Source organism: Ricinus communis, chromosome 4 (assembly GCF_019578655.1).
Source record: "Ricinus communis isolate WT05 ecotype wild-type chromosome 4, ASM1957865v1, whole genome shotgun sequence".
Classification (NCBI taxonomy): domain Eukaryota; kingdom Viridiplantae; phylum Streptophyta; class Magnoliopsida; order Malpighiales; family Euphorbiaceae; genus Ricinus; species Ricinus communis.
The window spans coordinates 10382489-10407255 of NC_063259.1; the positions used below are offsets into that span (position 1 = coordinate 10382489).

Genomic DNA, 24767 nt, shown 5'->3' on the forward strand with positions numbered 1-24767 from the left:
ATTGTTGAGCTATAGAATATATATGTCGATAACAACTTAATAGATAAATATTATGCCATTGAAGTCATCCATCTTTTCAAATATTAAGCCACATTTACGGGTGATAAAACATTGCTATAGGATACAAATGCTAATAACAACTTAATAGATCCATTAAAGTCATATTTTTTAATATATTAAGTCATATTTGTGAGAGATAAGTTACTAATTCAAAATCTTTAAAGCAATTGTCTATTTATAGTGTGTTTGATTGAAATCCATAAAATTCATGAATACATTTTCAAATCCAAGATTTATTTATTTTGAATGAAATGAAAGTTAATTTAAAATTCTACATATTCAAATTTGTGTGGAATTAGTTATAACTAAACTAAATTCTACCAAAATATATAGAATTTCCAAATGAATTCCACATTAGTTTGTCAATGTATTACATAAAATCAAGATATCTCTTTCAACTTTATCATTTGCGTTTCACTTCCTTTCCATGTATTTTTTTCTCAAATAAAATAAATTCTATAATGGATTTCAACCAAATATAACATTGAAGTTCGAATTCAAAACTTTGATTAAATCATAATAAATCCTTATCATTTTATATCTTTTATAATAATTCTTTAAGTACTGAATTCTCTTTCGGATAGGCCCGGAAAGGAGAAGGAAGGCCGGAATGCCAACAGACGTCTATTATTGAATTCACGACCCGAGAGTACCCATTTTTTAATTTTTTTATTTATTGACATCCTACAATATGATGCAGTATTTTTCTTTTAAGAATTTCACAGGCTTATTACAACAACAAAAGAATCAAAATTAGTTGTTATGGATTTTTCTGCAAGTGTATAGGGTCACCAAGTGATATAGGATTATCAATCTAAATTATCATCCCACAAGGAATTGTTGTATTTAGCACCAAAGTTTACTATAACCTTATAATAACTAAATCAAAAATTGAACTTAATTTCAATTTTAAGATTAAATTAGTAAACCTAAATAGATAAGTAAATTATAACTAAAGCAATTCAATTAAGAAATATAATCAATATATAAAAGCATCCATGGATAAGCTTCCAACACATTAACTCCTTACTAATTCAATTCAATTAATTCCTCTAACTTAACTCACTTATTTTAAAGAGAATTTATCCTAAACAAGTAAATATACTCTCTCGAGCTATATCCACCAAATCTAGATCATTCCTCGCCTACTCTTGTGATCGATTCTATTAATCTAAACCCATTAAGATTTACGGCAAATTAATAAACTTTTCAAGAACCTAAGCCTACTTTCATGGTCTTAATAGCTCCTATTTAATATTCACATGAACTATTATTAAGCTTCCACTCTCGCTCCATCAGTTAATACCTTAGATTATTGTAAATATTAGGCCTTTATATTCACAACAAAATCAATTCAAGAATACTAAATCAAAATAATAGTGAATTAAATATCAAAGGAACTTCATTAAATTAAATCATAAAGAAATTAAAGGGTTTCCACCAAATCCTTAGATAAAAATAAACTAGCCACTCATATTAAGACTAAGCACTCCACAAAAGATTAACAACATATTGAAAATAGAAAATAAACAGAACATGGAAGAAAACTTTGAAAATCTTTAAGGATGTCTCCAACTTTGCAGATCTCTTCTCAAAGATGTTTTTCTCTTGAGCTTTAAGGCGTTTTTAAGTGCCAAAAGTTCTTTTTAAAACCTAAAATTGCCTCCTTTATATAGAAGACAAATCCATGTACAAATAGGAAATAAGAGCACAAACTTCGCAATAATTTGGAGTCTCCACATCAAGGGCATGATGCCTGCCATGGTCATGACAGAAAAGGCAGGAGGGTCAAGTGTCATGGACGTGACATAGCTCACAACCGTGATAAAAAGATTGAGAAGGTCGAGTGTCACGGGCATGACTCGTCATTTTGTTCCTTATTCTTCAAATTGTTATTTGACTCCTGAACTTCTAGCTTTACTTTCAATCGAGTCCAAAATCTTTGAAATGACTCCAAATCCATTTGAAATAACATAAGCAAACCTAAGCATGTAGATTTACTCAATAATCATGTAATTACATAAAGTATAACAATTTAACTCTAAAAGAACCACAGATTCTATGCATAAATTGGCCTCATCAAATTCCCCCACACTTGAGTTTTTGTTTATTCTCAAGCAAAAGAAAATAAGAAAAATATAAAAACACATATCAACAATGTGTTGAAGAGAAATTGAAAATTAAATGAGTAACATGTGCAAGGGACCTCGAAGATTCTATAAATAATTACACTGCTTATCTCAAACTTTTCAACTCTAACAACCCAGAGCACAATATTAGGAATCAATATGATTATGAAAAATAATCTAAAACATATGCACATAAATTAAGAAGCAAAGTCCTTGTTGCCCTTCAGATAGGCATATACCCTTTCTCAATTTCTAAAATATAAGAGACACAATTTCATAAGTAAGAATATCCAATCTATCTCCACTAATTTGACCGTACTTTCAAGAAAATCATTAGGACTTGTTATTGGCTTGTAACGAGGTATTTGGCCTAAGTGTAAATTAAGAAATAAGGATAATAAAAGACTCAAAGTGGACAAATTCAATTTATTAAGAAAATTGTAAGTTTATCAATAATGATAATAATGTCCCTGTCTCAAACATAATCAACACATGACTTGCCTTAATAAAATAAATAATTCTAAATCCATCACATGAGGGATTTCTCAATAATTCAAGCTCAAGGTGCACTTTTTCTTGATAAGCACCATTTAGAATTCACATACTATATTATTTTATTCTTCATTTTTTTGAAACAGTTTCTCTCATTCTTTTTAACTTCCCTCTATATCAACTAAATAATGATAAAGGCTTTAAGCTCACCAAGTCTCAATCTCTTATAAACAAATAATGGTGTTAAACTTATACTAGTACCAAGATCACATAAATTCTTACTAAAACATGTATCACCAATAGTAATAGGGATAGAAAAGCTCCTTAGATCTTTAAGCTTAGGTGGAAGCTTATTTTGAATTAAAACACTACATTATTCAGTAAGTGCTATAGTCTTAAGCTCATCAATGTTCATCTTCTTAGATAGCCAAAGCTTCAGCAAATGGAATGGTAATGTTAAGTTGCTTAAATATCTCCTTGAAACTGTTATATTTTTTGTTCACTTTTCTTTTTGAAGCCTTTATGGAAAAGGAATGAAGGGTACATAAGACATGACTATTGGTGCTGGATTCTTTTCATTTTCTTTTTTAGTACTTTCTTTCTTTCTTCTTTTGTAGGGAAGCTTCCTTAGCTTGAGCATCTATAGCTTTATGTTGCTTTCTTGGAGGTAAATCATCTCCAACTCCCACATCAATCTCAACTCCACTCCTCAATGTAATCGCCTTACATTGCTCCCTCGGATTAACCTTCACATCACTTAGAAATGCTTCGGGTTGTCTAGTGCTCATCACGCTTCCCAATTGCCTTACTTGCATTTCAAGATTCTTGATGGATGCTTATTGATTACTGAATTGAGTTCTAGCTTCCATCATGAAGTCTTATGTGGTTTAGGCAAGATTTGCAATAAGATCTTTTATTGATTGCTTCTTCTTGTACTGTTGTTGAGGCATGAACCTTTGATTTCTCCTCTGGAAACTAGATAAAGCATTAAGACTTGAGCTACTTCCTTGATCTGTCTATGAATAATTAAGATGGTTCTTTCTTGTTGGATTATATGTATTAGAGTGGAGATTAAATTATCGGTTGGAAGGTCTTTGGAAATTGCCAATGTAATTAGCTTGCTCTTGACTAGTCATCCCATATTGGCATTTGGTATATGCATGTCCTCCACCACACAACTCATAACTCACCACTTGAGTAAAAACGACATTCATATTCATTTGATCCATTTCTCTTAGACAAGACATCTAGTTTAGCATTAATCGTGCTAACCCCATCTATTTCATGGATACCAGCAACTTTACTTGAACCCTTTCTTTCATTATTCTATTGGTGGTTATTGGATACCATCATCTTAATCAGTTGTAGGGCATCTTTTTGTGGTCTTTGTTAACAAGTCTCCACCTACAACTGCATCTAATGTTATCCTTACTGTATGAAACACACTATTATAGAAAGTTTGGAGTAGCATCCAATCAGCAAAACCATAATGTGGGCACCTTCTCTACAGCTCCTTGAATCACCCCAAGCTTCATAAAGAGATTCATATTCCTTTTAGTAAAAACTAGCTATTTGTTGATGAACCTCAATCATTTTACTAAGAGGAAAATACTATGTGAAAAAAGCTTGAGATAATTCCTCCATATAGTAAATGAATTCACTACACAGGAAGTCAACCAAGACTTAGCAAACCTTGTAAGAGTAAAAGGAAAAGCTCTAAGTCTTATAGCATCATTACTTACCTCACTTATCTTGAATGTTTTACACTTTTCTAGAAAATCATTGATGTGAGCTATGGGATCTTCCACAGGTCTCCCTCCAAATTGCCTTTGTTCCAGCATCTAGATTGTACTCGACTTGGTCTCAAGATTATTATTATTGATTGAAGGATAAACAATGCTCGAGTGCAATCCCTTGGGATTAGGCATCCCATACTTATATAAAGTCATCCTTGCAGGGCCAACAAGTCATATAATAGTTAAAGGTCGATCTTGATTTACTCTTCCATTACCATTAGCTCCATTGGCAACATTGTCCACTTGTTCAGCTATCTCTCTTTGTTCTTTTCTACTTTGTCTTAAAGTCTGCTCAATCTAAGGATCAAACTCTACCAATTGTTGATTTCTAGTAATTTGTATGCATTAGAAAAGTACCTATAAATAAATTAACTATAAAGAAATAAGTAAAAAGAAAAATTAAATGGTGATATAGGAATACAAGTTATAACTATAATTGGTGAAAACATCAAATACAATTTCCCGACAACAGCGGGAAATACTTGTTAAGGATTTTCTTGCAAGTGTACAAGGTCACTAAGTAATATAGGATTATGAGTCTGAATTATCATCCCACGAGAAATTGTTGTATATAGCACCAAAGTCTATTATAACTTTATACTAACTAAATCAGAAGTTGACTTGATTTCGGTTTTAAGATTAAATTAGTAAGAATTATTAAATAAGTAGATCATAATTAAAGCAATTCAATTAAGCATCCAAGGAAAAGCTTCCACCATATTAACCCCTTACTAATTCAATTCAATTAATTCCTCTAACTTATCTCACTTATTTTGAAGAAAATTCACCCTAAAGTAGTAAATATACTCTCTCGAGCTATATCCACCGTATCTAGATTATTCCTCGTCTACTCTTAGGATCGATTCTATTAATCTAAACCCATTAAGATTTATGGCAAATTAATAAACTTCTCAAGAACCTAAACCTACTCTCATAGTCTTAATAGCTCCTATTTAATATTCCCATGCACCAGTATTAAGCTTCCAATCTTGCTCCATCACTTAATATCTTAGATTATTGTAGATATTCGGCCTTTATATTCACAACACAATCAATTTAAGAATACTAAATCAAAATAATAGTGAATTAAAAATCACAGAAACTTCATTAAATTATATCATAAAGAAATTAAAGGATTTCCACCAAATTCTTAGATAAAATAAGCTAGCCACTCATATTAAGACTAAGCATTCAATAAAAGATTAACAACATAATGAAAATAGAAAACATACAAAAGATGAAAGAAAAAGTCTGAAAATCTTTAAGGATGTCTTCAACTATTGATCTCCAAACAAAATCCTTAAGTCCTAGCTTGCAAATCACTTCTCAAAGATGTTTCTCTCTTGAGTTTTAAGGTGTTCTTAAGTGCCAAAAGTTCTTTTCAAAGCCTTAATTGCCTTCTTTATATAGGAGACAAATCCATGTACAAATAAGAAATAAGAGCATAAAATTCGAAATAATTTGGAGTCTCCGCATTATAGGCGTGATGCCTATCATGGCCATGATAGAAAGGTCAGGAGGGTCAAGTGTCACGGGAGTGGCATAGCTCACTGCCGTGAGAAAGATTGAGAAGTTCGAGTGTCACCGGCGTGACACACGTCACAGCCGTCAGACGTCTATTTTGTTCCTTTGTTTGGTAAATGACTATTTGACCCTTGAACTTCTAGCCTTGCTTCTAATCGAATCTAAAATCTTCAAATCACTCCAATTCCATCTAAAATAACACAAGCAAACCAAAGTTTGTAAATTCACTCAATAAACATGTAATTATACAAAGAATTAGAACAATTTAACTCTAAAAGAACCATATATTCTATGCATAAATTGGCCTTATCAATAGTCCATCCGACATTAACTCTTACCATATTTAATTTGTACAAGTACGTCAAAAAAATTTGTATTTTTATCCTTTCTTTACAAAGATAACAGGATTTTCTTATTATTATTATTATTATATTAATTTTTCTACACATACATTGCACGTGATTTTAATATTTAAACTCATTATTATTGATTTAATAGAAGATAAAAAAATTAAGAAAATAAGAATTAGGTAGTATGTCAGATATTTGTAATCTCCATAATTATTTACTAATTATAAATTTCATTTAAATATAAATTACTAATCTCATGAAAGATATATCTTTAATATGGTTTCTTATATAATATTTTCAAGAAGATTCATATTTTTATCAAGTTTTAATTGTTTATTTGTTAGTTAATTTAATAAAATCTCCAATAAGTTAAATTTTAGTTTATGAGTTCTTTATCCTATAAATATCTTAACTAATAAATTATGATTTAATCAATCATAATAAGTAATATGCATATAATATGAAAGAGTTTTTTTTTAGTAAATTTATTTGTCTATCCTTTCAATTTCTTATAATAATAATTAGTAATTAAAATTCATTATTGTAAATAAAATAAAATATAATTATTTTTAAAATTTAAAATTATAAGAATTTCAATATATTTCTTAAACTACAATATTGATCTAAATAATATTCTTTCTTTTAAAATAGATTGACCCATGTGTTATATTTATAAATGCAGTAATTAAATTATTAGATTTGATTAAGATAAATACTTATCAAATTTAAAATTATAAGCACTTTCAATATTAAAGAGTAAATATTTTTTTCAAATTATAATAACATTTGTTTAAATTTTATATTATTTTTATAAATAGAAGAATCTATTTATTATTAATAAAAATATTTTTCTTTTTTAAAGCTAATGATAAATAAGTTGTCATGATCTTTAGAATTCAAATAATGTTTACTGCTTAATATGTGCACCGTCTAATATTTATCTCTTAAAAAAATTATTAATTTATATAGAATTATAATTATAGGATTATTTAATTTTATATTAATTTCATATCCTAACAAAAGATAAATTAAAAATATTTGAGTTCTACTGTCCGCAAAAATTTATTTTAAGAATAAAATTTCTTTTTATTGTGTTTCAACTCACTATTATCAATCTTTTTTCTCTTAATTTTGTATAAACTATTTTCTATCTAAAAATAACAAGCTTTAATAAATTAAATCATAACTAATTAGCAAATATTTTAATATCGAATTATACATATAATATATTATTGGTACAAAATGTACTTAGTTTATTTTATCCACATGCGATGCATGTAAATTTTAATAATTAGGCTCATAATATTTGTCATATACTAAAAAATACAGTAAATATTAAAATATTACTCATACAATAAAAGATAAAATGAATTTTAATAATTAGGATTATTATTATTCAAATAATAAAAGAAAAACTACTATTTAATTTAAGAAAATAGTATTATTGATGTAAATTGTAAAATAAAAGCTAAAGAACAACAAAATAAATATATAGATAGTTTTTAAAATAATTTATTTCAACCATAATAACGAATTTGTATTATGCATTTTAATTGCAAAATTAATATTAAGTAGTTTATATAGTGCTAAATTGTATTTAAATTAGATTTTGACCAATATGAGACTAACATAAATCAATTAGATCATTACCACTACTATTACTGGAATTAGTATTATTATTGTTATTATATCTTTTCATTTTAATATAGCTATAAGTACATTTATATTTAGTTATAAGAACCAAGATTCAACATTTAAAATTTAAAATTTTTTAAATTAGATTTATTGTTTATTTTATTTTATCATTACTTAATCTGAATCTATCAATAATCTTTATTTAGAATTTATTATAAAATTTTTAGAATTATGTGTCAAGAGCTTATGAGAGATGATTTATTCTTTCACATTTGTAGATTTCAATTTTCTATTTATTTTTGACCCTATAAAAGATTTAGCGTTATGTAAGATTAAATTTACTTGTTTTATATTCAAATAAACAAATGGAGTTAAAATAAATTATATAATTTTTTTAATAGAATTAGACTTTTGAAATAGATTTATGTTTAATAAATTAATAATATTATTTATTATTAAATTAAATTAATAAAAAAATACATTGATCCAATTAATTAAAAAAAATAAAATCTTTAAATATAAGAAGAGCACTGAAACTTATGTTTTTCTCATATTTTTCTCTATCCTCCCTTTTGGAAGTAAAGCACATGAGTCATTATCGCAATGAATGTCCACTCCATTGACATATTTTTTACAAGAAAACTTGCAAATAAACAAACTTTCGTTATATTACATCTGATGTAATATATTATAATCGCATAGCATTATATAATATTATATGTTATCAATTAATTAACTTATTCATTTTAATAAAATTAAAATAAAGTTTCATTTATGTTTAATAAATTATTATTTTTTTATTAATAATATTAATTTACAAAAATAATTAATAAAATTATTTTAATAGATGTATCTATCTTTTGATCATATTTTTATAAATAATATAATAATAATAATAATAAATTATGATTATTATTATTTATCTTTCATAGCATTTATATATAATATACTAATTTTTAAAATTTAAAATTTTTTTAATATATGTATATAATTTTTTATACGTAGAATTTTTATTTTGACATATATATTATTTTTGACACATAAGATTTAAATTTATTGGTAATTTTTTTAATAATTTATTTAATTAATAAAATTTTAAAAATAAAAAATATTTAAAAATAATTAGTTTGTTATTATTTTTAAAATTATTGTAAATAAATATTAAATATTAAATAATTAATTAAATTATATTTATAATACCCTATTTGTAATTAAAAGCTGAATTTATTAGCACATTTTAAGTGCAGCAAATCCTTTCTGTAAAAGAAGAACAGAATAGAGGGGAACAGTGTGGTGGATATTTTATTTTTTAGTGAATTTATTTTAATCAAAAGGTTTGGAATCCATTGATGATTGACGGTCCAAGATTGCGTGCCTAGAAACTAAAGGAGTAAAAAAAGAATACAGGAGAAGAGGTGGGCCCATGTGATAAAAGAGCACATTTATCATACAACAGTTGATGACTTCAAGGGGGACCCATCTCCATCTGAACAAATCTACCTGGCACACCGTCACTTCTGCTTTTTCTTTTTGTTAATTTTCTCTTTTCCCTTTCTTTTTTCTGCCATCGAAGCTACTTTTCCTTCCCTGTTCTTATAATTATTACTATTATTATAAATTATTATTCTCGATTCTGTTGTTAAGTCATTCATCTCCGAGTCCCCTTCAATCCCTTTCCCTTAAAATATCATTTTCATATGATCAGTAAAGCTGCAGTAGCAACTTTAGATGATTACAAACTAAAATCTTTGACTGCTCTCTCTCTCTCTCTCTCTCAAAGTTCTATTATCACCATGCAGCTAAAATGGACAAAAAGAAACCACATTTCATGTAACTTTTATTCGCCTTATATATTATGTCGAAGAAAATTAGTAAAACATGTTTGTATTCAGCCACAATCCCAAAAGGAGGATTATCGCTGACGAAGAAATAGAAAATTAGGACATTTGGGACATAAAAGAGTATGAATTGCAATTTTTAATTAACTCTTCTAAAAAGGTAAGTGTAAAACCATTTTAAATTATATAATTAGTTTTTTGAGATTAATTCATAAGAAAAAAGAAATTAAATATATATTAAAATATATATCTAATTGGCTCAAAAAGAGATTTTAAAGATTTATATATAAAAGGATGCAGAAATAGAAAATTTAGGCTCAAATAAAGAAAGCTTAAATTATTCTTTCTTAAAAGCATATGTTATTATTTGGCCTAAATAAATTGAATTTTTTGTTCTAAAATTGATCAAATTCTAGAAAATTAAAAAATAAGTAGAAGCCCGATCTAAGCAAGTATATATATAAAGGCCATTTTTTCAAAAGAAAGAAACGTATATCTCAAATTATAAGTCATAACACTATTGGCTCTATTTAAAATTAAATGAGTACCTAAAGTTTAAAAATAAAAGATAAATATCAAATTACTCATAAAATAGCTTATCATTGGTCCTAAGTGTATATTCATTCAATTTAAAACAATTTTCAAGGTAATTGATATTAATAAAAAAAAAACCAAACTAACATAAAAACTACTGTAATAATTAAAAAAATCACATGATGCTAAACAAGAGTTCCTCTCACATTTAAACATGACATTGTCCTTAATGACATAAAAGCAAATTATTAAAAAAAAGGAAAGAGAATGAGAAAACTCCCCCTTTAATTGGTGTGCTTCTCTTTTTATTAATGTTGGTTAGGATATATTCTTCACCAAAATAATTTTAAACCTATAAAAAGACAATGAGATACTGAAAGACAATCAATCAATATAAAATTAGATAAATATACAACTAAATAAAATAAATATAAAAAAAAAAAGGTTAGCTTGCCTCTTAACTAGCGCTTATTTATAGTCTTTAGCTCGACTATACTTCCTCTTTTTCTTTCTTTAAAGTGATTCTTTTAACTTCTTCCTCCATACCTTGCTAGTGACTCTTTGGAAGTCTATAAAACTAGCTCTCCTTTTCTTTTTTAACTTTCCAAGACTCATTGGATGGGGTTTACAGTTAAAAACATCAACTCTACAACAATTATCAATGAAAGGTGAATTCTTTGTAGCCTCGATGATATTGAACTTTACCACTTCATCAGATAGTCAACATACTATTCTTGACATCAATAACAACTCCAATAGTTGCCAAGAAAGGTCTTTCCAAAATAAGAGAGCTAACTAGGCCCTAAAATTGGATTAGATTTTGGGTTAAAATAATAGTTTGGTCAAATGGTTTGATGACTAGGATAGTGACTTGTCAATTCTTTAAAACACGTGTTAGTTTAATATTGGATGCTTTAGACATATCATTATTTTAGTAAATTAAACCACTAAATTTTAGATAAGTAATCATTTTGCTACTTAACTTAAAGTTAAATGACTGTAATGAAATAAAAAAAAAGATATATGACCAAAATAAAACTTAGTATAAAGTTAAGTGACCTTGAGTATAAATATCTTGCTTTATATATTTTGGTTGCTTATATCAAATGATTTTAGATTGTCAGTATTGTTTATTAGGATTGTAATTGGACCGAGTCGAGCCGCACATCAACAAGTTTAGGATTGGTCTATTTAATTTTGGTAGAGGCTTAATGTCATTAGGCCTAAATAATATCAAATCAACATTAAAACCTATTGAACAGTAACTAAACGTGCTCATCAAGGAACATAATATGACCTATAAAGGTAATTAAAATCCTATATTTAGAAAATATGCCATAAGAATGGAAGCTTGAATCTTCTGTGAGCTTACCTTGTGTGGGGTAAATCTTAGCCCATAGGGCAAGCTTAAAGAAGCTTAGAGCTTCTATTTTTGTAGCTTTTCTTCATAAAACACAACCCTTTAACTTAATGCAAATGTAGAATATGGTCAAATAAATTAAATATATATCTAAAGCAAGTTTAATATGAAATTTTAGCCCTCGGAGCAATACCTTTTGATAAATCAAGAAAAAGAGTGACTTTGGATAGAAACGGATTTGCTCAAGCTCTTAGGACACTAAGATGCAGCAAAACACTTTTAGAATGACTAGACAAGACCTACAAAATGAAAAATGTGAGTGGAAAATGGAGGCTTTGTAATTTTAATGTTGAATGGAATAAAGGTCTTAAAGTGATAGCTATGGGTGTTTGGACTATAAAAGTGTGGATTTGGAGGTTTCTAATTTTTTTTGTGGCTAGGGTAACTTGAAAGAGAGGACTTGAGATTATTCTTGGAGCTTGGGATGCTTTTGGTAATGGGTATTAGAATGATGGTTTAGGGAATGTATGGAAAATGATAAAGGGAAGGTGTTTAGGGTTTTTTAGTGAGTTGTGGGAAAAGAAGAGTTATTGGATAAATCTATGAGCTAAGTTTTCTTTTTAGGATCAAGAGAGTATATATGGCTAGTGTTTTTGGGAATAGAAAAAATATGATTATATATGAAGGCATTAGGGTTTTTGAGGGTTTTTCTGTTTCTAATTTTAATTGGTTGATGTCATTTAAGGGTCAAGGATTCGATTTTGTGTTTTTAGGAGTAAGAGAGATAAAGGCATGCGTCCCTAGAAAGAATATGCCTCCTAGGTTCACATTTCAAGGATGATTGCCTTCTAAAGCCTTACTTAGAACTTGGGGTAATTGCCTAACCCATATGGGCTTAGCTCAAGGCTTGGGCCATGCAAATATTACTAAGCCCACGTGGTTTAGGCTTTAGCCCATGTGATGTAAGGTGGATCTTCATAGGGTTTTAGGGGTTTTGAGGCCTCGGTTAGCGATTTTGGATTTTAAGGTCTCAAATCAAGGTATTTGGGTTTCTAAGGTCTCGGTTGGTGTTATTAAAGAAATTCAAAAACTAAAGTTATATAAAGCTTGATGATGAGAAGGTTTAAATGGTTATGATTCGAAAGAGGAAAAAATGTTGTGGCCCTAAAAACCTAGAGAGATAGCCTGCAAGAAGAGAAAGGAAAAGGGAAAGAAAATACCAAAGACCCTTGGTCCTAAGCTTGAGCTCGCGTGAGTCCAAGGTGACCTCGCGTGGGTTCACCATAAACATGTGCAAGTCAACCTAGACACTCCATAGATCACTAGCCTTGCGCACATCCAAGGTAAGCGTGTGCACTTCCAAGGTAAGCTCACACGATTCCACCTAGCCCTCGTGCATGGAGAGCATTGACCTAGGAGCAGAGGCCCCTAGCCCTAACCTCGTGCTTGTTCACGATGAGCCTGCATGAGTCCGGACTAAGCTTGTACGAGGATAGAGCGAGGACCCGCTCTGACCTCACATGCACTCAGTCTAGGCAAAATTAATCTCTAGGGTGACATGTCGATCATTCATTAGATGGGATTTTATGCGGGATTTTTCCCTCCGATCAGGGTTTAGTAGTTGTTAACCGCTACTATAAATAATTGACTTTGTCCAATGAGCAAGGGGTTGGAAAATCAATCATTATGAGATTTTTTTTAAAAGTCATTTATTAAGGAAAAACAAAAAAGAGCTTTTAGGATGTTTCTTTCTAGGTTTTAAAACTAGGGAAGAATCCTTTTCTTTTTCGTTCCTCTATAAACAACCGATTGGTTATTTTTAATTATGTTGCAAAAGGTAAACGCTTGAGGGCTTAAATCTACTCTTATTTTTGTTTTCCTCATATTTTCTTTGCATTTATTGTGATTGTCATTTTCTTTTATTTTTGTTTACTTTTCCGCCCTCTGTTCACTTATATTTCTATTCATTCATTATTTTTTCTTCTAATTCATGTTTATTCTCTACCCATTTCCACATTACTATTTTTAATTTCTTTTCTAGGCTTATTGACCTTGTGCGAGTGGACCTTGTACCCGCATGAGATCAACTCATATCCCTTAGATTTACATCATTTTGAGCTTATGTATGTTGTGTTTTAATTAGAATGGTGTCATATTAAAGCCACTAGACCTGTACTACTAAGCACGAGTGAGCTCAGGGAGCCTGAGGCTTAAAGCAACATCATTCTTGTGTTTAAAATGTCGCATTTGGTATGTTCCAAGCCCTAGACCTCTAAGCTAGTGTGAGGTCACCCTCAACTCGCGTAGGTCTAGGAGCTACATGAACCTAAATGATTGTTTCTAGGCAAAAACAACACCATTTCTTCAATTACTTCGGGTTAAGGATTGACCTTGCGTGAGTTGGCCCTATACTCATGCAAGCTCAGTCTCTTTATTCTAGAATAAAGGGTTAGCATCTCAAATGATGCCGTGAGCCTCTTGTGTCTCGAGGGGATTAGCCTCGCGCGAGTTCACCCTGTACATGCACGAGGTCAACCTCTATGATGAATAATAAAAATGTTTTATGTATTTGTAAATTCTATTTAGTTCCTTGCCTTATTTTAATTCCGGCCCTTTTAATTTTGTTATATTGTAAATTTTATTTCGCCTTTGCATATTTTAGTTCATCATATGCCTCTTATTATTTGTTTTATATTTAATCACTAATTTGAGGTGCAGAGTAGTGGGTTCCCAAAATCTAACCCCCGAGGAGGATCGATTATTTATTATTTATTTGTTAATTTCTATTAAGGTCACTAGGGCCATTTGCATGCGTAGGCTCCCTATTAATCCTCAGTTTCCTTAACCCTTTTTAGTTTTCTATGCTCCTCACCCTTTTCTATGTATGTCTAAATCATGCTTCGGATATCACCTCACATGCAAATAATAGATGAAATTGGACTTAACAATTGTCTTGATCACCTCATATGTAAAGATAATAAAATTAAGGCTTACCAAAGTAAGCTCTCGCGTCTTACATGTGTTCACCTTAAATGCTAAGGCTAAGATAAAACCAATAGCTAGATTAAGGTTAATAAAAAATGTGAATGATGTGAACACCATTGCATGCAAGATAAAACTTAAGGCACCAAAGTGTTTCTCGATTAGGACTAGCAAAGGTACCAATATACCTTCCATCTAAGGCTAGTTAAGGTACCAAAGTACCTTCACCTAGGCCAATCTTTCAATTGCTCACCTCACATGCTAAAGAAGATAAAAAAAGGTTGATGTGTAAAAAAGAGTATAGGGTAAAAATTAGTTAAGACAATGTTATTAGGATAGGCAAAGGCTCATCTACTTTAGTGGAGGCTAGGCTTTACCGCCTAGGCAGATAGGGGTGCTTTAGTAAACCTTCCCTAACTATACCTAACTTTCCAAATCTAGAATCTTTGATTTTCTAGATAGGGGAACTTAGACTCCTCGCAAGGGGTACAAAGCCATCATCCTCACTCTTGAAACATGTCTCAATCTCATCGAGTGGCGACTTCTCCGATTGGTTTGAAAGCCTTTTGTAATCCCTTAGGACCCTCAACTGAACAGCTCATTTCGAAACAAGCCTATATGAAGAACAATACCTGGACATAGAGACAAGGTTGCTCAACACTTGGGGTGAGAACCTAAAAAACGTGCTCATAGTGACAACTCCACTAGGGACTCGAGAAGTTAACTTCAAGGGGTGGATGAGTTTTTTTCCTTTCCTAGCATTATTGACTTACCCCTAAATTGCATTGCATTAGATTTAGGGAAGGCCCTATATTCCTGGTGGCTTTAGTGTAAGTGATATCCATGTTCCACTCGAATAGGAGATGACTTACATTAATGATGAACACCACCATTGGCCTGTACTGAAGACAACATAAACTTATTTTATTGAGTAGCGCCAACATAATTCTCGCTAATTGAAAAGAGGGGTAAGTTACTCCGAAGCATAGAAAGGGTACTCATTGCCAAAGGAAACTCTGCCTTACTACCTCAACCAAAGCTCCTATAATAAACCCTAGTTCCTTCTGTTAGAATTTATAATATTGTATGCTTACGTAATAGTTGAAGTACTAGTAAAAGACCTTAAGAATAGCTAAGATACCCACCCCTTGATCGAGAATCTCTAGTTTCAACGTGGGCTTGCCATGCACATGTATGGTTTGGAGAAGCTTACTTGTATTATAGTTTAGGTGCTTTAGTCATTTTGGTTTCATTGCTTGTTGCTTTGTCTGCTTTAATAATACCACTTACCTTAGTGAGTTTTACAAGCCTACTAGACTAGAAGCTTCTTAAGCTCCCCTAAATCGACACTTTCGATGGGTAAACCTGAGGAGACTTATTATAAAGTAGGTGAGTACGCGGCTAATCCCTCGATTTCCTCCCAAATATTTTAAATCTCCCAATACATGATGATGAAAGTATTTCAAAATAACTAACCCTCTCCCTAATAATTAACGTGGAGTTCCCTTGACTCCCCCTTCAATATTGGAGGACCGGATAAGTTATTTTCTTAGAAGGCCACGATCATGTGTCAAAAGAAAGAGAGCGAACGAGGAGACCCCCTAATGGTAGCCACATCGAAACCTAAAAACCTAGGAGAGAATGAGACTGAGCCATGGACGATGAAAGAAAGTGAGTGTTATATGAAAGCCTGAAAATCTTTGCTTTGTGTTCACATGCTAATTTGTGGTTATTATAAATGTCATTAACTCTTCATGTTTTAACTTGACACACATTGCACAAACAAGCATACATGCATTCACATTCGCATGCATAACAGACGTTTAAGCCTTTTATTTACAACCATTTATCTTCTTGATGCCAATATATGCATATAGATTTTGAAACCTAGATGGAGATCACGAGCCTTAAGGAAGAGATCAACGTCCTCAAGTCGTAAGTCAAGGCCTTATTCCGGATGATCAGGCACATGTTAGATGAGCTCAATGATCACCATCACCCTTGAGAAGAAACATAAGGAGGCTGTTGCTATTGCCACCAAGACTTTGGAGGAGAAGGCCATGACGAAAAGGCAAAAGACCCAACTGAGAGAAGGGTCCTAGCCCAGGACTAAGCCTAGTGCTTAGAGTAAAAGGAAGAAAAAGTATGCATGACCCTCCATGTTCTATCCCATCATCCTTATGGACCTCCAAGACCGATGATTCCTGCTCACTAGACCTGCTCCGACTAGGAGGGTGCTCATATGTAGCAACTGCGAGGTCACGGAGTACTGTATGTATCATTAAACTTTTAGGCATGCAACCGATGACTGCATCTGCCTTTAGGAAGGATATCCAGTCCCTCTTGGATGAGAAGCTAATCACCAAAGACTCTATCTTCGAGAAGGAGGCTTCAGAGTACTTTGATTAAGCGGCCCCGATGGTTGCTCCTTTTGTAATCGTTCTATCAGCATTAGGCTTCAATGATTTTGTAATAGAGAATGTTGTAGTCTTTTGGTTATGGATGTTGATAGTAATGCAAACATTTATCTACTAACAAATAATATCTTTTTGTCTATTATCCTAGCAATCGTTAGGTACAGAAAATAGCATACATGCATTCGAGTTTCTACATACACGAATTTCTAACCCTTTGTGTAAATACTGTCGTTCTACCATTACTTGGGTTACGAGAGGATGCATACTAGTTAAAGAAATGGTTGAAATTCAAGAACAACAATTAGACGTACAAGCGCTGCAAGAAGAGGTAACCACTATGAGGAGTAAGGTGTAGGACCTAATGGAAACGATTAAGCAACAAACATAGTTGTTGAAGCTCTTGCTGCCTATACTAAATTCAGCAAACATTGCAAGTAGTAGGACAGTACTAAGGAATGACACTAGTACACCAACGCTACCAGCACCTCCCGTTACTTTGGATTTTGTTGCCTTAGTGGTAAACTAAGAGAAGCGATATGTAAATAATTCATATGAATTTATAGATGGCAATGATGAGATCCCACCTACAAGACCAGCTAATTCAGCACCAAGTCTAGTATAGGCATTGGTAGACATCAAGTTCAAGGGAAGGCAAGATAGAGAAGATGCTGAAGTTAAAGGAAAGGGAAACGATTGAAGACATAGATGACCCAATGGCTGTGACCTCAAAAGGGAAGGCAAATTTGCTAGACCTATAGAAGTTTGAAAAGACGGGGGACCTCCATGCCTTTCTAAACTACTACAAGGTAGGGATGTCCACATGCTTCAACTTGACCAAATAGTAGATAGTCAAGTACTTCAGGTTGTATCTAACTAAGGCCGTTGCTAACCGGTATTGGCAGTTCTAAGAGAATGTAATAGATGACTGGAAGGATATGGTAGCCAAGTTTGTCGGACAATATGAGGACAATACTGAGATAGAAGTCAGTAATTAGGATATAGAGTAAGACATCCAACAACTATAGAATAAGACAACCTCCGATTTCATCCATATAGAATAAGACAACCTCCGATTTCATCCTTCTATTTAGGACAAAGGTGGCAAAGATGATAACCAAACTGACTGAGAAAGATCGGGTTCAATTTGCAATTATTATGAGAGTTTAGCTACTTATCCAATCAAGAATTTCATTAACTTATGAGAATGCGTGAAAATGTACAAGAGGCTGAGATGAAGAAGATTGCCTATAGGAGAAACAATGGGAATGCTTTGAGTTCTAAAAAGGTAAGTGTGTCGTTAGTCAGGTAAAATGCTCCAGCACGTGCAGGCTCTCCAAGCTCCGAGTGCCTCTATCCTAGGTCAGGGTAAAACTGCAAGAGCATAAGTTATTAAAGTCGTCGCTCATCAGACCTAGGACAGTACAATTGGGAGAAGATTCAAGGTCTTATTATCAGTATCATAAGATGAATGGCCACAAGATAAATAGTTGCAAGAGCCTCCATTATAAAATTCAGAAATTAATATATGATGGTAAGATCATGGACCTAGAAATGGGAAGGCGTGCTAACCCACTGCCTAATTATCCACCACCTTATCCAACTTTACTAAGAAGGTAGTCAAGGGTAGGTCTATAGCTAAGTTTCTAGATAGAAAACGATCGAAGGAGACGACACTTGGAATTTTCTGATGAGAATCTAAGGGCAATCGAGATCCAGGAATGGAAGTTCTACTTCAATGGAGCCATAAACACAAGAGGTGCAAGCTTAAAAGTAGTTCTGATCATGCTAGAAGGGGAGATGCTGCCAATGGCCAAGAGATTGGACTTTAAAGTGAGTAATAACATGGTGGAGTATGAAACATGTTTATTTGGATTAAAAGCGGTTGTGGTAGCAGGAGCTAAGCATTTGACAGTCTACAGGGATTCCATGCTGGTAATCCAACAAGCCCTCGAGGAATGGGAGGTAAAAGAAGAGAGGTTGAAGCATATGTCAACTATCTCAGAACTTTAGTGTGGGACTTCTCCAAGTGTTCCTTTATACACTTGCCTCGAGACGAGAATCAGCTGGCAGATGCACTAGCCACTTTGTCGTCTATGTGGGTTAATCCCTCACAGCTTTCAATGAAGCCTTTGGTGATCGTGAAATCAGGTGCGCCTTGTTATCAAGGGGATCGTATAATGCAAGTTTAGATGGGACTATAAGAAAAGCCATGGTTTTACGATTTGAAGAAGTTTATAGAAAGTAGGAAGTATCCAAAAGAAGTGACAACCAAGGAAAGGTACACGTTGTGGATTCAAGCCAGAAACTATATCAGCCACGAGGCAGTCCTGTCTAGGAGAATGGTGTCGAGTGTGTAGCTCTGATGTGTGACTAAAGAAGAAGCTTAAGTAGTGATGAAGGAAATACACAAAGGGATATGCGGACCTCAAATGAGCAACATAGTGCTAACTAAGAAAATCATGTGATAAGGTTATTACTTGTTAACAATGGAGAAGCATTGCATAGTGCTAGTGAGGAAATGTTGAGAAAACTAGCTATACAGTAACCTGAGTCACATGCCTCCAATCGAGCTGCACAACTTGACATCTTCTTGGCCTTTTGCATCTTGGGGAATTAACATTATTGAAGAAATAAAGCCTCCCTCGAATGGTCACAGGTTCATAGTCGTAGCAATCAACTACTTCTCGAAATGGATCGAAGCGAGTCATTGACCACCATGGGGGCAAAGCAGATGCCCAGATTCATAAAAAGGAACCTGATTTGCAGATACAGGGTCCCACATCATGCCATGACGGATAATGGGATACAATTCATGGGTGAGATAGTAGACCTACTAGCAGAGTATAAGATTGTGCATCATAGGTCTTCTCAATATAGACCTTAGGCAAATGGAGTGGTAGAAGCAACCAACAAGAATCTGAAGAAAATACTTTCAAAAATGGTATGGAATCACAAGTATTGGTCATTTCGATTACCCTTTGCACTTTAGGGATATCAGACAACTGAGCAAACATCGATTGAGCAAATGTCATACTCTATGGTTTACAGGACTTTAGCAATTTTGCCAGTTGAATTAGAGTTGAAGTCTTTGAGAGTTGTATTGGAGGCTGAAATACTAGAGTACCAGTGGGTTGAGCAAAAGTACCAGCAATTGGCTTTGGCTGAGGAGAAAAGGATGAAGGCCCTATACCACATGTAGTAATTTTAGACAAGGATAGCCAGGGCATTCAACAAGAAAGTAAAGCCAGGAAAGATCAGAGTTAGTGATCTAGTATTGAAGCATACAAAACCTACTGCATTCGATCCGAGAGGGAAGTTCGGGCCAAACTAGGAAGGCCCGTACTTGGTAAAGAAGATTCTGCCCAAAGGTGCTACTAAGATCTCAAACCTGAAAGGGAATGAGTTTACTAAGCCATTAAACATAGATCATCTTAAGAAAAACCATATATAAAAATAATAAAGAATAATAAAAAAAATAGCATTCTGAACGAAAAACTTGAAAAGGTTGGTCAGGCAAAAGTTAAGGCAAAAGAGAGAAAATATTCAGCTAGAAAATCTGAAAAGACTGGCTTATGACAAGAGTTATGTCGTGAGAAATCAAAATGTACTCATCTGAGCTTTTATTAAATGAATAAATTGTTTAGAATTATTATCAAACATATGTATGTCTATTTACCATCTTATGCACTAACTGAAAGCAAAATAAAGCTAAAAGTTGTAAGCAAAATAAATGAGATCTGAAAAGAAGCATAATTTTTATTTCTATTTGCATTTGCAGCTTTAGATAGAGCAGCTAGTTCTAGAGTCCTCTTAAATTAGGTAAAGCCTGGGGAAGTCGATATTTAAAGCTTCTTCCATAGCCAAATTTGCAAAAAGGCAAAAAAAAAAAAAAGAAGCAAAAAGAAGGAAAAAGGAAAAAAATGCTAAGTTGAAAACCCGAAAGGGTGGCTTACGCAAAATAGAGTCTGCTAAGTTGAAAACCTGAACGGGTGGCTTAGGCAAAAGTTAAGACAAGAGCCTGCTAAGTTGAAAATCTAAAAGGATGGCTTAGGTAAAAGTTAAGGCAAGAAAAATAAAAGAAAAGAGATTCGGCTGTATGGCCTCCCAATGTGATTTCTAACCTATTTTGGTAGTGTTTCAAGTGTTATTTTGGCTCACGCAAGCTCATATAAATGCAGAAATAAAAAGAAATGAGCAAAATGGGGGCAGTTTAAAAGCCACATTTTATAAATCTTCAAAAATAAAAGTCTACACAAGGTTTCAAGTTTTACAAACATATAGAAGAAAAGTACAAGTAAGGAAAATCAAAAGTCGAAATTCCCTCTCGAACTATCCATCTCGTCATCTGATTCAACATCCTTCCCTTGGGTCTGTAAGGCCGATAACTGAAGGGTCCGTATATCAATCCGATGTTATTGAGTATCAAGTTGAAGCTGCCGGTTGTCTAGCTACCACTGCAGTCCTTCGTGGTCCCTCTATCGAAAACCTAAAAGGAGAATTAGTTAGCACATTTCATGCATACATGCATATATTTGCATTTCATAATTCATAATTTTTTTTGGTTCATACTCGGCAAGGACGAAGAACTGTCTCCTTACAGCCTTGACTAGTTGATGTATGTGCTTGAACTGATACCTCTAAACCCATATTTGTATATATGTCACCAACCTTTCAGGAAAACCAAGAGGTGAAAAATGCAGAAGAAAAGAATAAGCTCACATAGGTGCAAGTACTCGAATGAACTCTGAAGGAAAATACTGATCCATGGCGAAACAGTGCTCTATCACATCGGGTGGGCTTTAGTATGAGACCATCGGATCAAGGGGAGAACGAGACAATCCCCGGGACCATGTCAGACACCACTGTAGGAGGAGCCTCGGAGGTTATACTAGTAGATGAGCCTGCAACATAAGAAGGCTTGGACCGTTGAGGAGACCATTCTTTTTTCAGCTCACGAGCAACAGAAGGCTACCAGACAAGCTGTAAATAGATGAATAGAAAAGCAATACACAATAAGAAAAGAGAGAACCCTAAGTGAATATGAAAAAATACATAGACAATGGCATCATCGCCAAGAGGTAAAGTCCCCAGCAACTGAGGGATTAACAAGGTCTAATTCATTAGTCGCAATGGAATTTTGAGGTCTTCGAGCTCGTCATACCCATTCAGGCACTCCGCTAGCTCCTCTTTGAAAAGATCCACTGTCCAGAATATGGAAAGTGGAGGAGATAAAGGGACTCGACACCTGCTGAGACCTTGCTCCCAGTTGTAAATTCTCTCACTAAGATACCAAGCCCGACAAGCAAGTCCTGCCAGTAGTACCCTCGAGGTCAGCCACGGGCAGCATAGAAGGCTCCCATTGGTTGTGCTCCCCCAGCTAATCACTCTAGATCTACGAGCCAGAAAAATTAAGTAATAATATAAATAAAGCATGAATATAACTAATAAAATTTATTTACCATGTCCATCAGGCTGTTGTCCTATGACCACTTTAGCACGACAGTCCTAATCGAGCCCCAACGGCTTAGGCGAGGAAAATCCGTAAGGTGCAAATGGGTTGTAAGCCCACCAGAAGGCCGATCTCCAAGGTCGAACCCTACAGAACAAAGTGTCAGCATGCACGATATCAATATAAAAGAAAGGAACTTAAGAAAAGAAGTTAGAGCAACTTACATGGATTTTGTGCCAAAAGCCGCAAATCCTCTTACTATCGCGGATAGTGACGTCCATTTGATGATAAAGATATGTGAGAGCCACAGACCCCTAGTCGTAAGAAGAGACCTGGTCTAGGTCCTGTAGAAGAGCTAGATAAGGAAAGTTCAATGAGTTCCCTGAGTCGCAGAACAGGGTCATACCAAGGAGGTACACTAGAAAAGCTAGGGCCATCTGGTCAACTTCTCGCGTTCTTGAATGTCGGTAAGAACTCAAGTAATTCAATGATGAAGCCTCCCGAGCATCGGAACACTGATAGTGGATCATATCATCGAAGGGCACAAGCGTGCTAGAGAAATCAAAGCCAGTAATAGTAGAAAATGAAAGGGGAGAAAGAGTCGGCTCACCAATTAGAGTCTGGAAAGTGTGTGGCGTATTCGATACACCTCTCAACCAAAGCATAGACTTAGGCATGATCGACCCTTCGAGTAACTGAGGGAAGTGCGGTCATAAACCGACAAAAGCCGATGTCCCAAATCTTGGCCTAAACTGAGCTAGGTAGCTCATCAAACCACTCACGTGCACCGTAGAAATTCTTGGCGAACTAGATCGACACCACATCACTCTAAAAAGTAAAAAACAGGTATTTAAATGTCACAAGCATACAAAAGGACTTCAAAGAGGTAAGTAGATGTCTATCTGGCATTATTTTCACAAGAAACTCTAAAAAACCTTCGTTTAGCCTGTGCACAACCAATTTGCATTGTGTAGTGCTGATCGGCTCTACAGGCTAGGGTTTCCAAGATTTTTCTTAATCTTTTGCAATATTTCATGTATTTTGAGTAAATAACATTGCACACCAAGTTTCTAAGTTGTAGAAAAAAAAAGTTGAAGCTAAGAAATTACCTCTCGAACGACTCAAAAAGCCCGATATATGCTCAACTTTGCTAGAAGAGGAACCTCCTCTCCTCTCACAAGCCCAAGGTTGTTTTGGCAGAAAATTGAGGGCAGAAAACTCCTAATTTGGTGCTACTGGGTTGCGTCCAGCGAGTCTAGAAGAACAACTTGCCATTTAGAGACTGATTTTGCAAAAATCGATTAAGAATTGAGTGAGAAATCAAAGAAAGAGTAGAAAGAGCTTTAAAGAGAGAACTAAGGAAATAGGTAAGGTGAAGAAAAAAGAGTGGATATAAGCTTATATATATGTCTTAAAGGGGAAAATTCTCATTTAGTTCCCTGACCTATCAAAATCTAGTTTTAGTCCAAAAGTTGGTACAAGAAAACACATAGAAGCCCGGTTAGCACCCCGAAGGGAAATTTCTAGGGAAAATTACAAGTTTGGTCTCTGATCTAAAAAATTATGCTTTAGTCCCTCGAAGGGCCAAATGCCAATATAGCTTTCAGAAAGCATCAGAACAACTCAAATTACACCCCAAGGCGGGAAATTTCAGCCTAAGTACCCAAAAATGAAAATTTACCAAATTGATCCGAAGTGGAAAATTGTTTCCTAAAATGGAAAATAGCTAGAGGAAGTCTCTGTAATCACCAATTCACTGGGCGTAGCTCCCAATTTCAACAGACGTAGTTCTTAAAAAGTAGACGAAGCCTTTAAATCCAAGTAGGCAAAGCCCTCAATCCAATAGGCGAAAGACTTGTAATTAATTTCACATCAACCTTACTTGCTCAAGAATCTCTAGTTTCCAGTATGATCCAAGATCAATATCTTCAATGGGTAAACCTGAGAGGATGAACCGTAAGAGAAGGATGATGTGATCATGATTATTTGTCTTTCTCGTTAAATTTCTAGTTTCTTCTAATACTTCGACATGAAAACACATCCTCTCAATAATCGTGCAAGAATTGATCCTTACATATCAAACACGCCAGTGGAAATCCAAGGGAAGAACCTATAATTTTACTGTAAGATCATATCCCCTATTAGAAGTATAAAGAGCAGTTATTGCAATCCCCAACTGATAGCTATACTAAAACTGAAAA

At 33.4% G+C, this 24767-nt stretch overlaps 1 non-coding gene across 1 annotated transcript; it reads left to right on the top strand.

The window, feature by feature from the left end:
- Window positions 1-4162: 4162 nt before the first annotated feature.
- LOC112536210 lies at window positions 4163-4267 on the top strand. Its single transcript, XR_003080260.1, has one exon. It is a non-coding gene; the product is annotated as a small nucleolar RNA R71 (small nucleolar RNA).
- The last annotated feature ends 20500 nt before the right edge of the window (window positions 4268-24767 follow it).